Consider the following 9,785-nt stretch of genomic DNA (forward strand, 5'->3'; position numbering starts at 1 on the left):
GGGAAACACCATACACGAGCAATGACAAAGTTCCAGTGACAAATTACTCCTAATCGGAAAAGACTAGCTTAATGACGCCGTCTACAATGTTGAAGTAAATTTAACAGCCCACTTTCAACTAAAAACGGAAATATTTTGTTAAACTTTTAAATGAAATATTTGATAAAAGTTGAACTTTCTCATTGCTTGCGAGTGTATTCAGTAGACATAATAATTTCCACAGTATTATAAAAAAACAGATAGGTTTACGTAGGTACGTAATGAAAAATTATGATTACTTTATGATAACAATGTTTTGCAACTGAATACATTTAGATGTGCTTAGATAAATTTGTTTTGGTATGAAATGAAAATACTATTTTAATATCAATGTTGGTCTGTAGTTTTTTGTGTTACTATGTATGTTATGGATTATTTGTATGTATCTTTATTGTTATTATTTGATTGCTATGTTGATCTACCTACATTACAACTGTTTGAGCATGTAAGTCATTTAATTTTTTCAGCTCATATCAGGTATGATGATGGTTACTTCCTAGTTAGCCAGGAACATAATTTATAATAATAATAGGTTGATTATGTATCGTTTCTTTACATTTTCTTATCGTGTCGGCGAGCGGTGAGGTGACACAAGAGCTAGACTACGGTTTGCAGTCACATCGTCAGATCCCTAATAGGGTTACTTAGGGGTTGTTTTGTCCATCAGTGTCATAGAACAAAACAGTTAAATAGCCAAAACGTCCTATAACTTTTCTATGAATAAGGGGGTAAGACTGCGCAGGGTTCGAATTTAAAATATACCTAGTCACATATACATAGTTGTATTATCCGTTATATATTGGAAGACTTTTATAATTCCCGAAACTAAAAAATATTTAGTTATAAGCATATAGGTACTTGAGTATTTTTTATAATACTCACATTTTACTTGCTCAAACACTCATACGAGCCGTCCTAAGCCCATAAAAAATTCAAACGTCAAGGTTTTCTTAGCTCCAGCCCACGAAACTGTAGGTGGACTGGGGTTAAATTTTTAATAGAAGAAACGGCGACCAACAGCCGGAGTAATGGGGGGGTAAATATCGCAGTGCTCCTTATGAATGAATAATATATACTGAATCTACCAAGGAGGCGGGGGAGCCTCCAGGGCGGTTGTATGTGAATAGTGCCGCAGGTTAGCATAAACTTGCAGGTTTAACTTACCCACTGCTTGAAATTGCCCATAAATTGAAGTTTGTCTAGAGCAATATGAAATGAGGATTGATTGTGTGTGTTAGTCTTTTATTGCACGCAATTCCTAAAGTTTGGACGAATGGGACAGAGTCGCCTTGATGAAAAAAAATCCATCGCGTTGTTGGTAGTTATATTTTTTCTGAGTTACGGTCTGAACTTCGACAGTTTACATATAGCAGACACATAATAATATTATGTAATAAACACCTATTAAGTATATCAACAAATAATTGCTTGCAACACATAATTAGGTAGGTATTAGACAACATACACCTTCGAATTACCTACCATATGCCTAATCAGCGAATGAAACAAGACAAGAACGATGTTTAAAAAACGCGTTTATTACGTAATAAAATTGCTATGTACCTATTAACCTACCTATACAGTAGATAGGTACATATATAGAGAATATGTTTTGACTACTATAATATTACTTAGGTATTATTAGTGCATTTACTTACCTAGTGAGATTCCAGAGAGAAAACAAACTTTATTATTCATTTGGCGCACCGGAATCAGAGGGAATTTCATAAAGCGCAATATCTTGCGGCTTTTCTAATAAACGACCTTTGGGATGGAGACTATTATATTATTATTATACGTATATCATTTGAATGTTCAACCGAAAATAGATCTTATGCTCTATTTTATTAAGGGTGGATTCGTCCAAACTTCACGTTACACAACTAAACACAACGCTGGAAACAGCGTATTAAAAAAATTGTGATGATTGGATAATTTGTTGGCATATGTGTATCGATTCTAAAAGAGCATACTTTGAAGGTAATAAAATAAATTTGGATGAATAACAAACATTTTGTGTTTTATTGATCCAGTCTCGATACTTTTTACACAGAATGTATAAGTACCTATAACACTTTATTAATAGATATATTTTTCCACCTCATAACTTTTAACAACGATTCACTTCACAATAAATATGTTTAACCCGCCACTGCACAGTTGATTCGTTATCCAGCTGGGTAAGCATCATTATTGTGTACCAAGTTTAATTTGCAATAAACAATCTCCAATTCTCCAATTAATTGATACATTTATTATTTATTTTAATACCTATGTAGTTAATTTGGAATCTACTCAGCAAGCTACCATGTTTCATACTTCGAAGAATGCCATGAAATCAGTGATAAACCCAGCTAAGCTAAGTACTTAAGTACATTATAATTTCTTCAGGTAGAGTGTAAAACTGTTAAATAAAACTATAAAAAGAGAATTAGTGCCAATTTCTCCAGAGTCGGTTATCTAACCGATCAGTGATTGGTTATCAATAATTATACGTCATATCCATATAAAATTCTTGACAGATGTGTCAAAAGTCAACCACTAAGACCTGGTTATGCTCTAACCGACTATGCAGAAATTGGCACTTAATCTAATAAAACTGAACAAAAATATGAAATTATTAGCAATTTAAGAAAGTAAGTTTCAATAATTTCACTGACAAATTGGCACGATCGTAATTGTGAAATTACTCATTGAAATGGTATTTGTACGATTCGCCTATTCCTCGTCGAAACCAATATTCCAAAGCATTCCTAATTATCAACGTCCGTGGTCATATTCCATTGATTTCTGTTCCATCCAGCTAGGTTTGGGTATGAAATTTGGACGTCGATTGCGTCTCTTTTACTCAGTCCGATATTAAAAGAGATGGCAATAAACGTTATTCTTTAATCATGTGAGAACTTTGCGCTGAGAATTGAATCAGAGCCGTTTGACTGTGATTTTCTATTTGCAAAATACGGATGGTGGTGCTAACACTCGTATTTCGTATTGCATTGGTGAATGCCTAATATTTGTGAAATTTTAGGTAAGTAAGTAATCTAGTTATTATTCTGTGGTAATAGTCATTCTTCCAAACAAAATTGTCAAAATTTTGCTTTGTTTGTACCTATGTGTATGTCACACAACATCTTGTTTGTATATTATTAATCTTAGATAGTAGGTATCTAATATTTGTTTTTGCAAAACAATCAGGTGGCCTAACAAATGTTCACACTATTACGCGATATAATATATTTAAATAAATTCATACACATTATAAAATAGTTCATGCAATAAGCTTGAAATATTGCTGTTAGGAAATGAATAGAACAAACATAAAAAACAGAAAACATTTATACCTACTAGAACTAGAAAACTTTGACAGGCAACAGGCAACGCATGGAGAGCTTTGTAGAAGTATTGTCGGCAACATTGTGTGTCCCACATTCGCTATTGAATCAAGAACTTAATGCCACAACATTGCTTTAAAAAAAGCGCACTAGACCGCCATAAGTACCTACTCTTATTGCGTTGAAAAACTCGTACATAAATGGCTTCATGAGGAATTATTTCCACTTTTGCAAAAACAAATCCACTAGAACTTTTACTGTGCGTATTGTACAAAGTTTGCGTCGACAATCACATTTTTTACATTCGCAGTAGTTCATATTGTAGCGACGGCGTATTGTAAGCAGTGAATGGACTTTTTAAAGAATGGCTCTCTTGTTTGCTGTTTTTGTTTCAGCTTACTCTCAATCTCCTTTAATAGCAACTGAATGACATCGCAGTGGACACTGTATGGACTAGCTCAGCGTAACACATTAGTTTATAAGTTTAGTAATACTTTAGGAATACCTAGTACCTAAGTGTAGGTGATCAATAAAAAAACGGCACATTAAAATATGATGTATACATTTATTTAATTTCCTAAAATGTATTGCTGCCTTGTTTTGACAGTATACGGCCTTCAGAAACACAGAGATAGATTACTGCCAGTTTCTATAACTCTATCTATCTATAACTGGTACCTAGTTACTTTCATACGATTTTGACAGATTGTTACTTTTGATTATGTCAAAATTGTATGAAACTAACTACCAGTTATGGATAGATAGAGATATAGAAACTGGCAGTTAGTGTTCCTTTCAGCAACTTAGCATAAATTGTTTAAATTTTTGTTATAGTTTAAGCTCACATACTTTTTACCTTTTGTTTATACTCCTCTTTAGCTAAGCAATTTGAGTGTTGGCTTGAACTGAAATAAAATAGATCTATAGGTCCTATATCGGTATTAGAACAAATGACACGCGACACAGCGTCCATGGATTGGGATCTGTGGACAAATCGACGAGGTTTACATCTGGAATACCTTCATCATCCTAATTTATTGCTCAGTCCAACACTTTGTCCGGTGAAAAGGTATAGAAAAGGAGGTCAACAATGTTATTTAATATAAACTTACGGGCAATGAAAAAGAAGATAAAAACTCACAAAATTCCAATATAAAACAACTCAATTTTTTTCAAACATTTTACTAAAAAAAATATTGCTGTGTTTAGTTGGTATGTTGGTAATATCCAGATGCTCTGTTAAATGTACTTTAATGTAGCGGAAGGCATCATTAAGCTAGCATTTTCCGTTTAGGAGTAATTTGGTGGTTTTCTTAGTGGAACCTTTTCATTGTCCGTGAGTGTAAGGCGAAATGCGTGAGTTAATGACTTAAGTGGCCATTCCGACAAAAGAACATCGGGCGTTTTTGCCCCTTTTTTTTAAAGTCGCGAACATTATCCAAGATAAGTACTTTTAAACATAGTGCTACCAACCAGGTTTTATATTCTGTAGTCATTTTAATTCGAAATAACGTAAATATTTAGAAAAATTAAAATCATATTTTAAATATCACTGCTTAGTAAGTCAAAATATCAATCCGACCTACATACCTATATAGTACGGTCAGGTGCAGAGAAACCTGACCCCCCTCTCAAAGTCACAATGTTTCTGAGGGGGGTCAGGTTTCTCTGCACCTTACTGTAGCAATACCATGATAGGTAATCTAGATTTAATCATCTATTCATCAGAACTAAGTAATTTTATTTCTGATCACCGTGGGCAAATTTCACATACAAAACGCCTCATGTCATTTTCAAAACTATTTTTGTAAATTTCCTTTAGTTTTACTGTACTTTACTACTTTTGTAAAAACCTGAACTTACTTATATATTTTTAAAATAATATATAAAAACCTGAACTTACTTATATATTTTTAAAATATATAAGTAAGTTCAGGTTTTTATATATTTTCAAAATATATATATTTATTTATTAGGTACCTTTAAAAATTTCACTCCGAACCGAAATCTAGATGACAGGAAACTCTTAGCAAGAACGCATGCAAGCGTAATTAGCCAATCCGTATGAACTCTGAAAACATAAACAACAATTTTCACTTGGCATGTTACACAGTAGAGCCTTATCGAGCACCTAAAGGGCAGAGCGAGTCACGCGAGGTGCCTATTAAACGGACTTGTAATAAAACATCAGTTTTATAATTATTTGCCAGGGAAATAACAGGCTTGGACAATTTGTGATAGGTATAAATTGTCGGCATTAAGCGCCCCCTAGGGCTGCGTTTGCTAAATTTTTACCGCAGAGTTGGTGACACAGCGATTTTTCGCCTCCGGTGAAATATGTGAATGGTAATACAGTTTGGCTTTGGGTCCTTGAATGTCGTATAATTTTTACGTCTCGCTGACGAAATAAAGGACGTATAAGTTTGATTTGTCTGCCAGTCGTAGCTGTCAATAATATGTGGGGACATCTCACACACGGCCATCCTACCTCACCCTATAATATCGGACACGTAATATATCTGCACAAATGGATAGTTACATATACATAATTAACACGACCTTACTTATATATAATTAACACCCAAGACCCGTGGGGTCTGGGGCAGTGGCGGCTGCACCTTAAGTGCGCCCGTGCAACGCACTACCATTTAAAAACCTTCTAAATATGTACCTTCCTTCTTCCTATACCATACTAGACGAGGTAGGTACGTCTAAAGAAAACTTCACAAAAATACCAATATAACAACCGTAATACCTACCCTAAACAGAAATTACATAAATCTGATTATCGTTACGAGTTAAATTAAATCGAGCTGGCCTATTTTGATTTCTACTGCGAAAGAATTAGATCTTATTTTTGCTTGAACAAAAACGGCCTCGTGCGCTCGGATTGTCGCACGCAGCGAGCTCCTACATGTAGTATGAAACAGGATGGAAATCGCCTGGCGCGTGAGACGGAAGATGCTCAGTACAAACTGTATGCAGTTCTAGGATAAATTCGTGCGCCGCACGCGACCGGAAATTGCCGAAATAATACGAATGACGCCACGGGAGGCGCGAGCGGCGGCCTTGACCGGTGGCGTGACCTACGAACGATGCACTTGTCATGTCATTGTCGCAGTTTCACCTTTCGCGCGCGAATACGTAATTAATTTGTTACTCTAATTAAGTACTTATTAACTAAGAAAGTAGTAAATATTTCGTGAGTGTGTATGTGTGTGTGTGAGTGAAAATGAGTGCAAAATACAATATGGACTTTGTAGTGTTCACTATTAAACTGATATAAACAGACACGTAACCGAGATATCGGCTCGCAACAATCGCACACGTCTTTACTCCACCGCGGCCGGTAGGCGACTCCCCCCGCGCCCCGCGACATGCGTCTGCGATTCTCGAGACGACAGAATGGTCATACACAGATGTAAACACTACATCCCTCCCTTGTCATTTAAATTTTGATTTGATTTGCTCAATCACTACCAGATTTTTCCAATCCATATAAAAACAAAAAGCTCAGTAAACCCTTGCGTAATCCTCATTCTATAGAGAATAATGAAATTCAAACAGATTGCTTCTTCGACTGTCCTTCAACTATCATTTTGAAATGTTAGCATTATATTATTCTTTGTGCCTAACCTTATCTAACTTAACGCTTGTGCTATAGACTAATTAGTCTATGCTTGTACACTGATCTCTTTAAGGGAAATAATAATACTTACCTACTTATTGATATTTTAGTACTGCCACTTCCAATCATTAAAAGGGCACTTTGACATATACATATTGTCATAAGTAGGTATGTACTTATAATAAGTAAGTTACTTACCTTACTTATATACTATAAATTTGTATAAGAACCTAAATACCTATGTTTAAATCAGTTATTATTGGCATAGTTAGGTACCTATTTCAAAATTAACTAACTAGGTATACCCAACTTAATTAACTCAACTTGTCTGTTGGAAATAAGTAGGTATATTCTTTTAACTGCTTGTGTACTTACTAATACAATAATAAAATAATATTAACCTGACCTACCAATAAGTTAGGTATTTTCTATTATGCATCATACTTGAAACGGACTCGCGTCCTGGCACTAAAGTTCCTTGCCCCCGGTTTTCTCCGTAGAATGGGTAGGTAGGTATGATCTTTCCGAATGGGAACCTATGCGTGTTTTGAAACTATACAAGGCCAGAACGCACCCATAGTGTACTAGCACTGTATAGTTTCAAGTGACAAAAAATAATATTTTACTTGAAAATATACACGATTTGTGCGTACTAATCGCGTATACTTTCAAGTTGGGATTTACTGAATCGTTCTTGAAAATATACATTGCTATTACGCACATTGCTTGATTGGCGTACTTGTCGCATATAATTAATACCTACATGCTGATTCTGATTTACTTAACTATTTCGGTAAATGTACATGACTACAATTTACTTGTTCTGCCTGTCATACCTAAAGAATGTTAATAAATAACAAGTAAGAATACTAATATCTTATTATTTATATGAATTAAGAGTAACACCTACTACACTTACGAGCAATGAAAAAGTTCCAGTGACGATAGCTCCTGAACGGAAAAGACTAGCTTAATGACGCCGTCGGCAATATTAAAGTACAGCATTTAACAGCGTATCAAAATATTATTATAACCAACTAAAAACGTAAATATTGATCAAATCCTAAATTGAATGTTTAAAAAATTGGGGTCATTTGGTGTTGACTTTTTGCTACTTGGACTTATTCACTGCTCGAGAGTGTAGTAGGTATTACCCTATAGACCTATTACAGACATATTTTTCATCAAGTTTTGAATTCGCCGTTATTGTCTTTTATGTATTGTTCTACACCCTCTTCTGAGATAATTTTTACTATTTAAAACAGTTCTAGAGATTAATTTAAATCAATTAACTTTTTAACTGTACGATGTTATGTAAAAAAACACATTACGAAAACAATGGCAAGTGCGGAATGATAATGCAATGTTTAGAAAGCAATAGACTTATTACTATTTCGAATGAAAGAAAGAGAGAGCAACAATTCAGAAGGGCTACCTGGTAACTAATCACGTATACTTTCAAGTGCTCGCATGGCCGCTTGGCACTTGAAAATATACACGATTAGTACGCAGTGGTAACTGCTGCAGTATATTTTCAAGCCATAATTTTGGCCCAACTTACTTGAAAATATACGCGATTAGTGCGTAATGGCCTTGTATACTTTCAAGTAAATCATGGCACCATTTTAATTTGAAAATATACGCGAGCAGTCCCACCCTCTGCGTTCTGGCCTTGTATAGTTTCAAAACACGCGGAACCTATAGTTTATTTACCCAACTTTCGTTAAGGTAACAAATAGTAACAATGTTTTAATTTTACAACAAAAAGCAAATTTAGATAGATAACTACACAGGTACTGTTATGAGTTATGATATTTGAGGTTATGTGACACAGGTAAAACTATTTTCTGTGTCAAAACCTAAGTAGGTACCTATTTATTGCTAAATGTATTACAATACCTAATTTCGTCGCAGATGGCCTCCAATAAAGAGTACTTAGGTACTTACCTTAGCTTTTACTACTAAGTTTGTACTTTGAAAATCTCTAATACCTAGCTACCTACGATCGTAGGGCTCTGCTGTTGAAAATGACAAAATGGAACGTTGAATTGATACTTCCTTTAATAATGGACGAGAATCTTTGGCTAATTTAAGTAGGTAAGTAGGTACTCAATATACTTAATAGGATAATACAAATACTAAGTGGTTAAACAGTATTAAGTATTTGTTAACCATCGAAGATGTAAACTTATATAGGTGTGTGAAGTTAGCAGCCTAAAGTTAGCAGCCTTTGAATAGCCGACCAAATTAAGATGGTCACTTCAGTTATTGCATACTGTATCAATTAAAACACGTAAAAAGCCCCAAAACATTGGAATAACAATGCTAGGTATTCATATAAACACTATAATATGTTCTAAAATAAATAAATACTAAAAAATACGACGTTTACTTACCGACGCCCTTGTTGGATAATGGATATTTTGTATGGGGGCACCAAGATGCCATAGACCTGCCAGCATCTCACCTGGTTAATTATGTGTGTTGACTCATTATAAAACACTGACAGAAGTTTTATCAACATTGAAACGGTATAGCAGGTGTCCAGGAGCCACTTTCTGACAGATTTTGGGTAAAAATTGTCAATATTTCACGAATATTCAGGTTTGCAGGTGGAACCTGAAGGAATTCAGCTGCAAATGATAGTTCATATGAAAGGTATTATTAATACCTAGAAACGATTTTCAGCAATTTCAGATTAAATGACTTTTGGTGAATATTCAAGGGGAAGATCAGAAAGTAAAAGTTAGCAGCCCAAGATTACCATTTTGTATGGGGGCACCAAG

The sequence above is a fragment of the Plutella xylostella genome, chromosome 22 (genome assembly GCF_932276165.1).
Source record: "Plutella xylostella chromosome 22, ilPluXylo3.1, whole genome shotgun sequence".
NCBI classification, from domain to species: domain Eukaryota; kingdom Metazoa; phylum Arthropoda; class Insecta; order Lepidoptera; family Plutellidae; genus Plutella; species Plutella xylostella.